Below are 16,853 nucleotides of genomic sequence, written 5' to 3'. Positions count from 1 at the left end.
AACAAAATCAATTTAGACAAATAATAGATTTGGGGGGATATTTGCAATACAGAAAATTGATATTTATAATATACCAATGAGCTATTAAAAGGAATTAGTTTTCAATTTTAAACTGGGATAAGTACATGAATAAGCAAATCACAGAAGAGCGAGTCCAAAAGGTCAACAAACATATGAAAAGATGTTCAAACTCTGGGCTATGTAAATTGAAATAACAAGAGGATATCATCTTTCAACCATCAGACTGGATTACCTATTTTAGGTGATGTAACATCTACTTCCAGGAAGTTGTGAGAAAATGGGTTCTCTTGTTCAAATCTAGAAAATGAGAATTATTTCAGGCTTTATGACAATTATTTCCAGAAAAGTCATAATAATGTAAAAATACATATATTCTTTGATGTGGCACTCTCTCTCCAAGAAATATACCTTATAAAATAAAAACACTGGTACCTAAGGATACATATGTGTTTGTCACACAATTGTTCACCATGACAAGACACTAGCTGCCCATCAGATCATCAATGGATGGACATATCCATCTTATGCAGCCATAAAAATGAATGAATTAGAGCCGTGGCAAAATTAGAGGGATTTCTTCAAGATGCTGAAGAGTAAGGAAAACAAAAAGCAGGAAAATATGTATAAAAATAATCCCAGGGGCTTCCCTGGTGGCGCAGTGGTTGGGAGTCCGGCTGCCCATGCAGGGGACACGGGTTCATGCCCCGGTCCGGGAAGATCCCACATGCCGCAGAACGGCTGGGCCCGTGAGCCATGGCCGCTGAGCCTGCGCGTCTGGAGCCTGTGCTCTGCAACGGGAGAGGCCACAACAGTGAGAGGCCCGCGTACCGCAAAAAAAAAAAAATCCCATTTTTGGTAAAATAAATACAAACTCCAAATTCATACAGCTATGTATGTGTTTATGAAATAAAAATTATTGAAAACATAAATGCAAAAAAGTATATGCTATTTTTAGATACATATTTACACATAGAAAAGTATAAACAAGTTCTGTCTAGAAGACTAACCACCAAAATAGTGAGAATCCTGGTCTCTGAGGAGTTGGGGAAGGGGCGGTTAAATGACATTTAGTTTTATTTGTAATACCTTATTTCTTTGATGAAAAGCAAACTATAAGCAAATATGAGAAATGCTAACAGCTGAGTGGTGAGAGTAGGGATGTTTGTTACATCATTCTTTAAAATAAAAACAAGTGAAATAAATCTAACTGTACATCCTCAGTCGATTCAGGCTGCTGTAACAGAATACCATACACTGGATGACTTATTAAAAATACAAATTTATTTCTTACAGTTCGGGAGGCTGAAAGTCCAAGATCAAAGCACCAAGCAGATTCAGAGTCTGGTAAAAGTCCACTTCCTTGTTCATTTACCACTGTAATCTCACGTGGCAGAGGGACATGAGAGTTCTCTGGGGCCTCTTTTGTAAGGGCACGATTTCCATTCATAAGGGCTCCAATCTCGTGACGTAATCACTTCTCAAAGGCCTCACCTCCTAAAATCATTACCTTGGGAGTTAGAATTTCAACGTATAGATTTGTGGGGGACATAAACATTCAGTCCGCTCCACATTCATTATATAATGAGATGTCATCAAAAGCATCTGTTATGAAGGCAGTCCATAGATTCACCACATACAGTTTCCCCATCTATACAATGGGCATAGTGATAATACGTATAACAGGTTGTTGAGAAGGTCAAATGAAAGAATACTTGTAAGAGGGCCCAGCGCTCAGCCAATGTCAGTGAGCCCTATCTCCGCAGGCACTTGTGTAGATGTTTGCAAAGATACTTTGGTGCCCCTCCCAGGAGCCAGCTGATAACTTGGCTCAAGCATGGGGGCCTTGATGGTTAATCTGAACTCTGGGGTATTCTCAGAAGGCTAGAGGAAGAAAGAACATACAGGAAAGCAAAACTACAGATAACATCTCTTACAAACACGAATCTAAAAACCCTCAATAAAGATATTAGCAAACTGAGCACAGTAACATATAAAAAGAATTATACACCATGACCAAGTGGGAGTTATCACAGGAATGCAAGGTTGGTTCAGCATCTGAAAATCAATTAATGTAATACAGCATATCAATAGAATAAAAAACAAAAACCACATGATCATCCCAATTGACATAAAACAAGCTTTTGACAAAATCCCATAGGTTTTCTTGGTAAAAACTTTCAACAAACTAGTAATAGATGGGAACTTCCTCAACCTATTAAAGGGCATCTACAAAAAACCCACTGTTAAACATCATACTTAATTGTAAAATATTGGATGCCTTCCCTCTAAGATCAAGAACAAGGCAAGGATGTCTGTTCTCACTACTTCTATTCAGTATTGTACTGGAGGCTCTAGCCAAGGCAATTAGGCAAGTAAAAGAAATAAAAGGCATTCAGATTGGAAAGGAAGAAGTAAAAAATAACTCTATTCACTGATGACATCATCTTGAATGTAGTAAATCCTAGGGGATCCCCTAAAAACTATTAGAACTAATAAAAGAGTTCATTAGGTTGCAGGAAATAAGATCAATACATAAATATCAATTGTATTACTATATACTTGCAATGAACAATCCAAAATGAAAATTTTAAAACAATTATATTAACAATAGCATTAAAATGAATAAATTAACAAAAGAAGTACAAGACTTGCACACTGAAAACTACAAAATATTGTTGAAAGACATTTTAAAAGATCTAAATAACTGGAAAAACAAGCCATGTTCATGGTTTGGAAGACTTAATATTGTTAAGACAGCAATTAACCAACCTGATCTACAGATTAAATGCAATCCCCAGCAGAATCCCAGATGACTTCTTTATAGAAATTGACAAACTGATTCTAAAATTTATATAGAATTGCAAGGGACCATGGTGGATAGCAAAAACAATCTTGAAAAAGAACAAAACAGGAAGACTCACACTTCTTGATTTCAAAACTTACTACAAAGCTACAGTTATCAGGACAGCATGGTACTGGCACAAAGATAGACACATACAAGTCAAACGGAATAGAATTGAGAGTCCAGAAATAAACCAACATATCTATGGTCAACTGATATTTAACATGGGTGCCAAGACCATCCATTGAAGAAAGAATAGTCTTTTCCACAAATGGTGCTAGAACAACTGGACAGCCACCAGCAAAAGAATGAAGTTAGACCCTTACCTCACACTATATATATAAATTAATTCAAAATGGATCAAAATCTTAATGTAAGGGCAAAACTATCAATACAAAACTCGGAAGAAAACAAGGGGTAAATACTCATGACTTTGGATTTAGCAATTCCTGCCCTTTCTCATTCTTTCCTCTCTGATGTGCCTTGGTACAGTGCATGGCATGGGGTAAGTGCCAAGAGAATTAACGTTGAATGACAGCGTTTCCCTCCAGGAGCAAGATGAATAGTTAGAACCCACAGCCCCCGTCCTGACCTGTGCTCTGCATGTATGAACTCAGACAGTCTTCACAAGAGCCTCTAAGATAGGGGCTACTGTTAGACCCACTTTACAGATAAGGATACTGAGGATCAGAGGAGTTCAGCAACTTGTCCTGAGTTACACAGCTTTGACAGCTGGAATTTGACTCCAGGCCATCTGGCTCTGGAGCCCATGCTCTCCAACATCATACTCTGCTACCTCTCACAAAAATATGAATCTGCACAGCCTGTCTAGACGCTTGTCCTCCAAGCAAAGAGAGGAGATCAGGATTCTGGTCCCAGGCTGCCCTTCACACACTAGGCATTCAGAGGAAGTCCTGTCTCCTCACTGGACCTCGGTTTCCCCATCCCAACAGTGAGCAGGTTGGACTGGATAGTCTCAGAAGGCCTTTCCAACTCTGACCTTCTGTGAAGTGGACAGGAGCCCACCTGAGCCTTCAGGGCCACAAAGATCCCTGTTAGCAGTACTGTCCCGCCTAGACGCTGACTTAAGAGAAACAAAGCTTTGTTGGCAGGATGGCCCGAAGGGGAACAAAGAGGTGCGGGCTAGGTGGAAGTTTGGGCAAACAGGCCCTCGGGGTGGAGGAGGAAATTAGGGCAGTCTGTTTGGAGTGCAGTTTGCAGCACGTATCAAAATGCAAGACCGACTCCCCTTCTAAGTCTCCATCCTACCAGAAGGCACTCACCCGCCCACCAAGACACACCCGAGGATGCTCACTGCTGCGTCATCCTCTGCGATCTTGACGGGCTGGAAATAGACGGGAAGTCCCTCCGGGGGGAAGTGGTTAAATCAATCAGAGACATCCCTCCTCTGAAATCCTCTGCGGCATTTCACAAGAAAGGGTGGGTGTGTATGTCCTGACATGAAAAGGAGGCCATCAACATATTGTTGAGTGAAAAAAAGCAAGAGCAGTACGTTTAGTATAATCACATTTGTGTTGGGGGAAAATTTAAAGACATGCATGTGTATATGGATATTGATATAAATGCAGAGAGAAAGGTCTAGAAGGACGGACACCTAACCTCTGGGGCAGGGAGCAGGTCAAAGCAGATTGCTGGTGGACTCTTTCCTTTGATGGCCTCTACACTATTCCTATATTGTACGAATTTCTTACTGTGCAAAGGTATTCATTTTTTTCCTGTATAATTTTTTTAAACAAACTAAAATGCAAAATGAAAGCAAGGAGTGAGAGCGTGGCTGGTGCCTGCTTCACTTTCTCCACAGCATTTTTCCTCACTTAACATGCTCTGTGCAGAACTTTTTCTTGCCTTAGTTATTGTCTGTCCCCCCACGAGAACATCAGCCTCATGGGGGCTGGAATTTTTGCCTAGGATAAAGCCAGGTATGTATTACACACTTAAATAATGTTTGATGAATGAATGAATGATCTCTCTATCCAACTTCAAATGGAACTGAGACCAACACACACACACACACACACACACACACATATCCATCAGTGCTGTGGGCTGAACAAGGTCCTTACTGAAAACTCTTTCTCTCTTCATCTTTTCTCCATTCCATGGAGTCCACCTGACAAGAACCAGTGCAGATGCCCCTCTCTCTGGAAGCCTTCTCCTCTCATCCAGTGATTTATTCTGCAATCCAGCATTGAGCATTGGCTGCAGGCCAGGTCTTGATCTGGGTGCTGGGGACACAGCAGACGGCAGGACTGACATGAGCCCTGCGCTCAGAGCACTCACAGCTGTGCCGGCCTCGCCCCTTCCCGCCGCGATGTGGATCCTGCTCTGCACATTCAGGACAGCACCTCACACCACCTTCTACCGGAGTAAGCGGCCGGGAGCCACAAAGTGGCTGACTTGCCATTTGGCGGGGACACAAAGAGGCCTCCTGTGTCACCCAGCACACGGAGCAGAAGGGAGCAGAGTGAATGCCCGGCCCCCCCTGGACACTCATCCTGGTTTGCTTGCTACTCATTTACCCACACAGGCTAATTCTAGTGAAAAGATAAAAGCTCATTTCTCCATAACAAAGAGTCCCAAGGTAAAAAGCCGGCTGCTAATGCTGGGGTGGGAATGAAGACCAAGAAGCAGTTTAAGAAAGAAAAACATGGGGTAAGTTAAAAGGCACAATGTTACATGAACCGAGGCAGGAAGCAGTGTCAAGTCCACCATTGCTCCAAATGGAGATAGGAAATAGCAAATCACAAGACTCTTTGGGTGAAGGGCTCCAAAGATGGGGAAACAGCTCATCAAATAAGAAAGAAAACTTGAGGCAAAGTTTAAAAGGGGCAGAATTTGTTTCAATACCATTATTCAATCATCTGGTGACTGAGCAGTCGCTGAAATGACTCCGTTATATTTTTCTTATGGGGGGTGGCACATAACGTGCTAGAATGTTGTGCTCAGATGCATCCTTCCTGAAGGTGTAGGGGGGAGAGGGAAGAGCCCATAGAAAAGACGTTCATAGCACTATTGTCTCAAACTGCAAAGAATTGGAGAATGTTTAAATGTCAAAAAACCCTCAAAGCCCCTGTAAGCCACGGGGCTCCATCCACTCCATGGAATATATGCGATCTCTAGAATAAAGGTCTCATAAGCTGTGGAAATGTGTTCTCCTGGTAGTATTCTAAGTGGAGAAAAAAGCAGGAAACAAAAGGCTATCTGGCTGAAAGAGCACCTTTAAAAACCATACATTCACAAGGATAGACGAGAGAGAGCCTGGAAAGACCCTTAAAATTTGAGAGATTGTAAATGACTTTTTTGTCTTTTATTTCTACAACTGTTGCTGCAATATTGTTTGTGCAATTAGAAATGCTGAAATCAAAGCCAAGCCGGTTAAGGCTACCCGTAACTCAGATTTAAACAGTCATGCACTGAACCCTGAGCAGCAAGTCTCTGACTGGTCCTGAGCTAGGATTTTAGGACCCTGGAGACAGACATGGAGCCTGTGCTTGAGAAACTCACAGTCAGGGATGGGAAGGGGGAGCTAGAACCTAAACAGATCATCATGACATAGTAGCAAAGCTTTGAGCATGATGGGCACAAGAAATAATAATGATAATATTAAGAAGAATAATGATGGGGATGATGTCCAGCATCCATGTATTAGTCAGGATAAACTAGAATATGCTGCAGTAACAAACAAACCTACAATCTCAGCGGCCAAGGTCTATTGCTTGCTCATGCTTGTTCATTGCATGTTGGCATGGGGAGGAGGGGGAGGCAAGAAGGAGGAGTTGCTGCTTATTAAGTTACTAAAAGACCTGGTTACTAAAGGACCCAGGCAAGTGACGCAGCCTCCATCTCAAAAGTTGCTGGTCACGGGCTTCCCTGGTGGCGCAGTGGTTGAGAGTCCGCCTGCCGATGCAGCGGACACGGGTTCGTGCCCCGGTCCGGGAAGATCCCACATGCCGCAGAGCGGCTGGGTCCGTGAGCCATGGCCGCCGAGCCTGCGCGTCTGGAGCTTGTGCTCCGCAACGGGCGAGGCCACAGCAGCGAGAGGTCCGCGTACCGCAAAAAAAAAAAGAAAAAAAAAGTTGCTGGTCACTGTGCTGGAGAGAAAGAGAGTTCAGGGGAGTCTTACATCTGCAATTAAATACTCTAGCCCAGGAGGTGACACCCATCACTCCTGCAAATAATTCAATGGCCAGAGCTACTTCCATGCACTCATCTTCGGGGGCAGGGGCAGGAAGTATAATGCTACCAATGCTTCCACAAGGCGGGGGCCAGAAACCTTTACTAAACTACCTTAATAACTGCCAGAAACACTGTTCTGGTACTGTTCAAATGCGTTGCATATATTAGCATATTTAATTCAGGTAACAGGCATAAGAGGTATGGACTATAATCCCCATTATAAAGTTGAGGAAAGTGATGCTCAGAGAGACGAAGTAATATACCCAAGGTCACAGTGTAAATGTCAGAACTGGACTTTGAGCCCAGGACTCTGGCTCTAGAATAGGGCCTCTTAACCACATCACTCTGCTAATGAACTGAAAGGAAGAAAAGCTCTTGGGGGACAGGGGCCGGAAGGTGGTCCGGGGGAGTGGTGCTTGAGATGATGATCAAAAAGCCTTGTCATTGCCAGCACTCCACAGTCTTGAAGGATGCTCTCACACCATATCGGGTATCCAGCATTCTTGCCAAAAGTGCATAACCTGAATATAATAATCAGGAGGAAATGATCGGACAGACCCGAATGGAGGGATGTTCTACAAAGCAGCTGCCCTGGACGCCTCAATATCACCGTCGTGAAAGACAAAAAGGGGAGGGAGGGCGGGGGCTGAGGCACTGTCTGGATTAAAGGAGACACACGGGTGAGTGCAACCCTTGCTTCTCAGCCGGATACTGTATTTGGGGGGAAAATGCTTTAAAGACCTTTACTGAGACAATGGGTGAACTTCGAATATGGACAGTATGTTAGATAACAGTATGCTGTCAGCATTAACTTTCCTAAATTTGATTATTATAGTTGGATATGTAAGGGGAAGTGCTTGGTTTTAGATATTCCCTGAAATATGCAGGTGTGTGAAGGGTCATAATACCTGTACTTTCTCTCAAAGGAGCCAGCAATAATCATAAGAATACTATACACACACAGAAGGAGAGAGCAAACATAGCAACATGCTAGCAATTGGTAAGTAAATATGGGTGACAGTAAACAGGCATTCACTGTATATTCTTGCAACCTTATACAGGCAGGAAACTCTTCCCCCAAAATGTATTTTTAAATAAAAATCACCATCCGCCTTCTGTCCTGTTCATGCTCTGTTGTGCGTGCGTGTGTGTGTTGTGTTCACCATCCGGTTGGTGACATGGGCAATCCTCACCCACTGGCTACCCCTTTGAGGACTGACTCACCCTATCCCAGTCGGTCTGAGCAGGTGCTCAGGGCTGTGGCCACCCAGCTCTGACCCTGTTACTTGTTAGATTGACAGGAGGGGTTGCAAAAATCACATTGCCCAGAATGGAGGCCAATTTTGCAAGCAATTTATCCAAAAGTGTGCGTGCCCCTGGGCCTGCCCGTACGTGCGTGTCTGAAGGCATGGGCTTGTGTGAAGTGCATGTACGTGAGAAATAAACAAACTGTTTGTACTGCATGGTGGGCTTCCCACACTCAGGAATTGTTAGTGCTGCCTCTTCTGTCCTCCCAAAACCCTCTGAGAGGCAGAGTCCTGTCACTGGTGGCAGCTCTATCCGGAAACTCCTTGCTCAGACCCAGTGCTTAGCGGGGTTGTAGAATGAATTAACGTCCAGTAACCCTGCCTGCAGGGTTGGCTCCACAATCTCTGGAGCCCTGTGCAAAACGCAACTGCAGAGTCCCTTATTCAAGATAGTGACAGCAGAGCATTAAACCAAGCATGGGGCCCTGCTGAGCATGGGCCCTGCACAGGTCACATGCTCATGACGGCAGCCCTGCCAGCCAGGCCTCCTCGCTTGGCCTGACCCTGGCCACCCACCACAGTGCTGGGCCCACCTTCATTCATTCATTCATTCAGTACAGGCTTATTGAGTGTCCACTCCATCCCAGGGACTGTTCTACATGCTGGGGATGCAGCAGTGAACGGATCAGTCCCTGCCCGCATGGAGCTTACATTCCGGAGTGGGAGACGGACAAGTCAGAAAAATCAGTATGTCCTATGTCAGACACTGAGCAGGGCTAAGAAGCAGAAACAAAGCAGGAAGAGACACATGAAGTATGAGGCAGGGCCGGGGAATGGGAATGTTGGTAAAGAGGCAGGATAGTAACTAGAGTGGGCAAGGAAATCTTCACCACATAGGTGACTCCTGATTAAGGATCTGAAGGAAGGGAGGGACTGACCCAGGCCCGTGGAACTGGGGGTGGGGGGACATTCCAGGGAAGGAGAACAGGCAGTACAAAGGCCCTGAGGCAGGAGCATGGCTGGAGAATTCGAAGAACAACAGGAGGCCGTGTGATTGCGGAGGAAGGAGCCAGGTGGGTAAAGTAGGAGGTGAAGTCAGAGAGGAAAGCGGGAGTGGGACAGATGGGCAGGGCCCTGTTGGTCACGGCTAGGAGTCTGGTTTTTACTCCAAAGAGAAAAGGGAAGCCAGAGGAAGGTTTTGAGCAGAGCAATGACCTGGCCTGACTAATGTTTCAAAAGGATGGAACTCGCTGCTGAGTGGAGGAGAGTGGATGGGGGCTGGGGAAGCAGGTTAGGGGGGCTGCCCTTCCCCCACCATGCAAGGTTCTAGTCCAGGCTGTTGGCTCAGGGACCACACCTGTGACTCTGTGGCTTCTGCAGCCAGCACTTAGAGGGCAGGAGGTACTGGGAATTACCCAAAAAGCAGCCCTCAGTCGGTGACACATGGAGCTGTAGATAAATACGCCAGCTTCCTCATCTACGGCTGAGACACTCTGGAAGCTCCCCTACAGCTCTGCCCCCCCGCCCCGTGCCCCAGCAGGACTGCACCCCAGGTGCCCATGAAGGTCACCTGCTTGATAACGTACCCCTAGGGTCTTCCTTCTCGTCCCTGCCATCGCTTCCTGGATCACCTCCCAAAGAAACCACTTGCCCCCAAACCCTTGTCTCTGGGAGACCCTTCACTAAGACGGAAGGACGGCAGGACCGTGGTGAGAGCGGAAGGTGGCCGTGGAAGGGAGGGCATCACAGATGCTGAGAAGGGGTCAGACTCCGGCTCCACTGCGGACAGATTTAAGACTAACAGGACGTGGGTCTATAGGCGCAAGGCACCTGTCTTCACCCCTGCCTGTGTGTCTTTGCCCCCCAAAACAGTCTCCCAGGCCTGAGGCGGGCTCAGTCTCTGGGGAACCAGGAGGCTGGACTGTGGCCTGGACACAGGCCCTCAGTGCCCAGCCGCCAGCCCGTGTCCTGCGGGGCGGAGGGGCTGAGGCTTCGGGAGTTAATGAGGTCCCAGGCTGCAGCATACCCCGCTGAAAATGACAAACGAACAGCATTACAGCCCGTTCCCACAATTACTATCAGTTGGCTGTAATATAAATATGCAAATTCCCTGGGCTTGAACTTTAACACCCTCTGTAGAGACCATTCATCTCTTTAAAGTATTAATTTAAGTTGTAAAAGGGCCCATACATCACCGCGTGTCATTTTGAAAACAAATATTAATCAATTTTACCCTCGGAATTGCTGCGGCGGAGGCGGTCCCCATTACTGCGGAACAAGGCGGCGGCGGGGAAAGATTTACATATTCATCCGAGCTTAAGGAAGCCGGTGATAATGCAAGAACAACCCCGAAACTTGGGCCTCCAGACCTTATCTGCCTGGCCCCGCCGGCCGGCTCCGCTCGAGCATTCGCAGCACCGCCCCGCCATGCAAATGAGGCCCCGAGCTATCTGGATAACCTTGAACGCCGAACCGCACGCAAAGGCCTCTCCCCACTTCTCTCCTCCCAGAAATGACAAAGTATTGGAAAAGGTTGGGTTCGCCCGCCCGCCCTCCCCAAACGGTAGAGGGACAACTCTGGCTTCTGGGGTCCTGAGCAGCCGCCAGCCTTCAGAACCAGGGAACAAGGGTGGCAGATCCCTGGGAGGACGCCCCAGCCTTCAGCGATGGGGGGGTATCGAAGGTGGTTCTTCCGGGGACAGAAAAGGGCTTTGGGGTCATGGAATCCTGACTTTAAAAACTGATTCTGCATGTCCACGCTGTGTAAACTTGCATGCGTTGATCTGGCATCTCTGAGCCTGTTAACATCATCTGAAAAATGGACCTAGGTGTTAACGATATCGACTCATAGAGTCGTTGTCAGGATTATAAATTATCCATGAAAAGCACCTAGCACAGAAATGTATACAGTCAGTGCTCAAATTGCATTTATCCACAAGTATTATTATCCTCCATTATTGTCCCCTCGTCATCAGCCCCTGCTTCCACTTCTCCATCCTTGCCTTGGACGTGGGTTTAGAGAGACGGGAGGCCCCTCATCCTCGACCCTGCCAACTTCCACAGCCTGAGTCTAATAAAATCTCCTGCCACAAGCCTGGATATCAGCCACAGGTCCTCCACAAAGTCCCTGGAATGAAATGCCGGTCTCGGTGAAAGGATAATGGCCCCCAGTCCACAAGGCTCTGACCCTCCTCGGCTTCCCCAGGAAGATAACACCATTCTCAAACCAGCCTCTTGAAGCGGGGTTCGCAGGCAGGTGTGAACCCCTGTTCAGCACGAGGCTGCCACTGTTCCCTGGTCAAGCCAGCAGAGGGCACATCACACCTGTCAGGGGGACCCTCCTTCTTTCCCAAGGTGTCCCATAGTGGCCTGCACATGTGTGTGGGCACCCACTGCATCGCGTGAGTTTACACGCACCCTCGGGCACAGAGGACACCCCCTGTGTCATCCACCTCTACATCACACCACAGAAAACCCCGCCTCCTTTCATCTGCCCTCCTACAAGGTGGGGACAGGTCTTCCCTGACGGACTCACTGGGTGGAACTACGTACAGCCGAAGGGTTCTCCGGGAAATGTTACACCGGCCAGGAAATATTTTCCACCACCCTCTGGGAATGTTGCATGTCAGCCAACATCAGACATTCGCTGGGGGAGCCACAGATGCTGGCTCAGGGGAGGAGCAGGGAGAACTCCCTACCCTCTCCCCTGTGCAAGAGAAGTTTATCGCATCACTTCTGAGCCTGGGCAGGATTCGGGATCACTCACGGATGCAATGAAACTGCCACCTCACAGGTGTCTCTGAACCACTCCAAGCATGTAACACACATGGATGTCGAATCACATGTAAGCACGTGCACATCGCCATGTTGAACCACGTGTGTGCACATGTATATCGAACCACACATACATACGTGGATTTGCACATGTATGTGTTGGGCCACGTGTAAGTGTGCACACATTTGTGTTGGACTACATGAATGTGTGTGCACGTGTATACATCCGTCCCCATGTAAGCATCGCGCGTGCTAGGGTGTGTGTTTAATCACAGGTAAGTGAATGTACACGCGTACGTTGGTCTGTGAGAATAAGTGCCAAAAATGACAACCAGAGATAACGGGACAAAGTGAAGCACGGTCAGAGGCCAAAAAATAAAAAGAAATAATCCTTATTCAAAACACCCTACATTCAGATTTTTAATTCACCAAACATCCATCCCGCAAATGTTTATTAAGGATCCAATAAGTTTCAGGTAAACGTCCAGTCACGATTTCCAAGGGCTGTGTTATGAGGAGTAGAGAAGGCAACTGGAGTTTTCATCAAACCTAAGAAGGAGCTCTAGGCTATGAATAAGAGTATGTTTTGATAAAGTCAAGAAGTCATAAGCACATCCTTTAGCCTCTGCCCTGCAACTTCGAAGTTAACATGGTTATTCCCTGATACGTAAGGAAATCCCAGGATTCTGAAGGACAGTGATAACATAGAGGTGGAAAATTTCAGAAAAGAGGTGTTTTTTTTAAAAAGGACAGGGTGGCGTTTTTTTCTAAAAAGAACACTGAAATAAGTTGGCCTCTACCAGGAGATCTATCTTCAGGCAAAATCCATATTTCCACACAGGCCCAGAGCCCCTTGTCAGTACATCTCCAAGTTCCAGGAAGTAAATTACCTGATAAGCTGGACGGCAAGGACAGTTACCTTGGACGAGTTACTTACAGTGCTTCCACTTCCTCACCTGTAAAGCAGGGATAGCATCGCTACCTGTCTCACAGCATTGTTGTGAGGATAAAACCTGTCTAAGACAGTCCCTGGTACGTGACAAGCACTCAGCGATGTTAGCTGTCATTCACCGTCATCATTATACTTAATCAAAGCCAGCAGACACTTTATCGACAGAGCGGGGTTTAAAATTTTTTTTTAATTCAACGCCAACACTAAAAGTTAAAACAGTTGACATAAAAATTCAGAATTCCGGTTCCTCTTTAAAAATCTAAACCTCTAGGTCTGCCAGGCTTTCATTCACCCCTGGCAATATTCAGCTGCAGATGAGCAGTGGTAGTGCCCTCCAGCTTGCCACAATTCCCGGCCTACTCACTCATCTCCACCGCTGCCTGGCCCCGGTACGAGAGCCTTCACATCCTACTCACTCCCCTCGTAAACAGATAGGAAGACGGAGGCCACAGCTGGGCCCCAGCAGCCAAGTGCACCCACCCAACCCCTGGCTGAGAACCCTTTCCATCCTCCCCTCCTAAATTCTTCTGGGTCACAAGACCAGAGGGGGGCTGAAACCTCAGCTCCAATTTTTCCAAGCTCTAGGAGACCAATTCCCTCCCTGCGTTACTCATTACAATGGGATTTCTAAAGATGGATGGGGCCACGAGTTTAGGGTGGAGCTGGGGTTGTTGCAGGACTGTATAGCTTGTCTGGAGTTTAACGTTTTAGCCTCTCTTCCGCGTTCTTTTGCATTTAACGTATTACCAATATTAAGGCAAAGTCGACCTATTAGACGATTCCACAAGGGAGCCCAGCTGCTACCATAAAGCCAATGAAGTTATGACAGCAGAGCCCGGGAGGAATCAAAGCTGAGTAAAACCTGTCAAGGTTGCTGACAAATGATGATAAAGTGATCTCTCGTGCCAGCGCTTGATGGAAATTGACAAGGTGAGCCTCCTCCCCTAATGAACAGATGCAACCCTTGCTCCCAATGAAATGCACGGCAAGTTTAATCTCCATGAGCATCAAAAGAAATTTGCTCCCACGTTTAGAAAGGGACACAGACACGTGGGCAGGAGGCACGGCGTTCATAGAAGAGACCCTGGTGTGTGGTGTGGGGTGACAGCAAAGGTGCTGGGGGCATCCCCATATACAGTATCGCCGATGCACCTGCCTAAAAATACATCCATTGCCCACCTGTCCGGCTCCCAGAACAGAAACTGAGGCTCAGATGGCACCTACGTCACAGGGACCCAAACTGCTCAGAGAGCAACTGTCTCCACGACTCCTGTTAAATGTACCGAGCTCTGGATTCTTACAATGTCAGTTACAGAACAATACCAGCCTGCCAGACAAGACGCATTAGAGGGACAAGGCGGATGGGGTGGGGGAGGGGAGACCCCCCCCACCCCTCGGAATACAATGCACCAGCTGCACATTAATAAATATGTAATGTTTGATTAGAAATATGTATAGTATTTTTCCCTCCCCAAATGCCGGCTCGCCCTTAAGCGGAAGACGGGATCTGGCCCACACTGACGGGTTTCTTTCTTGCTTGCTTTGAAAATACAAACTCAAATGTTTTCCTGTCCCAGCTGTTTCCCATTGTTGCTGTTTATCAGTTTGAAGGATGAACAGTGGAATAAAAAAAAACAGGCTTGCATTTCAAATGTGCCAGTCAGTCACTCCATTGTTCAAAGAAGAAAGCTTAATTGTCTCTGCTGGCAAACTTCTTTTTGGTGAATGTCCAGGTTTTAAGAAAAGCTATTCAGCTGTGCAATTTGTCTAATACATGCAGAGAAAAGCATATAAAATCACACGTTTTCTGGAAAAAAATTAAATAAGGGGAAAAGAGGAATTTGGGGAAAAGAACGAGTCGCACATTGAAGTTTTCCAACTTGCCTGCACTGGGCACAGTTTTCTGCTTCCTCTGGGGCAGTCTTAGCTTCCCCAGGGACACTCCAGGGAGTCCCACCCCGTGGTCAGGCTTGGTGCAGACAAGCGGCACCAGCAGAAGCTGCAGACTGAGCTGTCCAAAACCCCACCTTCCCTGCCGATTGCACCAGCTTCTGTTTGAACGGCTTCTGCTTTCTAGGAATGAAGTGCAGACACAGCCAGCAGTGCTCCTAACTTATCTGGGAACATGTATTCTGGAGCTGTCTCCAGGTTTAAAACTACGGAGAGTAAAGGTTCTAGGGATAAGGTTAGTTACGCCCAGAGCAGACAAGGCCCTGTCATCACAGATCAGCCAGATCTGGGTGGACACACAGGTGCAGGCCCGGGGCCCCCCACGGACACCCACCTAGGGGTTGGCGGAATCTGTGGCTGCCCGAGAGGGGAACCCACGCTGTCTAGAACAGAAATGCCGTTTACGAGGCGGCACGACCTTCGGCTTGGGTTGAAATTGCTCAGCTTATCTTCCAAAGGAACCCAGCCCCGAGAGGCTTCCACGTTAAAGGAGGACAGCAGGGACAGGAGAATGATAAGAGCATCAGTATCAGTAGGAAGACCCTCTGTGTCCCTTCCAGACCCAAGTGTCTAAGAAAATGCCCTGAAGATGTAGATGACTGATCTGTAAGTGGAGGAAGGAAGAATTGGACATGATGGAGTTGAGGGGACACTAAGGAATTAGGGGAAAGTGACTCAGAGTAGGTGGAAATAAGAGTCAGTGTCACAGTTTAACCAGAGGGCAACATTATTACCCATTGCTATCTGGCTTTTCCCAGATTCAACCTCAGCAATGTTTTTTATACTAGAAAGGAATGCTACGGCTGTAAGTGTCATTACAGCCCAATTCACTACAATGTCCCCTGAATTTTTGAATATGCCATGCCATGCCCTGTGTCATTCACAGCCACCCCATGAGGTCAATGTCACCATGACCTCGAAACAGCAGCGAACAAGAAGGGGGACAATGTTCCCAGTGTCTCACAGCTTCCAAGAGGTAACAGGAGGACTTGAAACCAGACCTTCTGAGTCCTGGTCCGCCTGGGTCTGTGAAGAGAAACACAGGTGGAAAAGGTTAACCAGGTCCCTCCCAAGTTCTCCAGCTTCCAAACCCGCGCCCTCCTCAGAGTGACTGAGGACTGGACGGGGGCAGCGCCTCTGGGCTGGACCTCCGATCCGAGGGCTAGTTCCCAGCACAATCCAGGAAGCCTGTTTCCCCATTCGACTACCTCTCACGCTCTGCACAGTGACGATTTCAAACATTCCCTTCTCCCAGAACCCCTTGGCTGCTCTCTGCACCCCCCTCCCTCTCCCCACCATAACTTCACGTCCTGGCCCTCAAGAAACGCAGAAGGAACCAATGGGAACACAGTTCATGTTCTGCCATCAAACTTGAGGGCACACCTATACCTGTGGCTGCCCTTGACCCACCCTGCGTGTCCGAAACCAACCCCGACCTTTGAGCTCAGCCCCTCAAGCTCCCCAGGGGACCGCACCACATCATGTATCACCTCTCCCCTGCATCTTCATCTTTCCTTGCTCTGTCGGCCTCTGTGCAACCAAGAAAGCACATCTCAGCTTCTCCTGACTTAAGAAAAACGAACACACCAAACAAGATGATTCAGAAGACAAGTTAAGCATTCCCATCTCCCTGTCCTCCTGCCCCAAATTCCTGAAAAGAAAAGTCGTATTTTAAAAAGAAAGAGTAGGGCTTCCCTGGTGGCACAGTGCTTGAGGGTCCGCCTGCCGATACAGGGGACACCGGTTCGTGCCCCGGTCCGGGAAGATCCCACATGCCGCGGAGCGGCTGGGCTCGTGAGCCATGGCCACTGAGCCTGTGCGTCCGGAGCCTGTGCTCCGCAACGGGAGAGGCCACAGCAGTGAGAGGCCC

The sequence above is a fragment of the Pseudorca crassidens genome, chromosome 20, assembly GCF_039906515.1.
Source record: "Pseudorca crassidens isolate mPseCra1 chromosome 20, mPseCra1.hap1, whole genome shotgun sequence".
NCBI lineage: Eukaryota > Metazoa > Chordata > Mammalia > Artiodactyla > Delphinidae > Pseudorca > Pseudorca crassidens.
The sequence above is the reverse complement of the archived record's forward strand: the minus strand, read 5'-3'. Positions refer to the sequence as shown.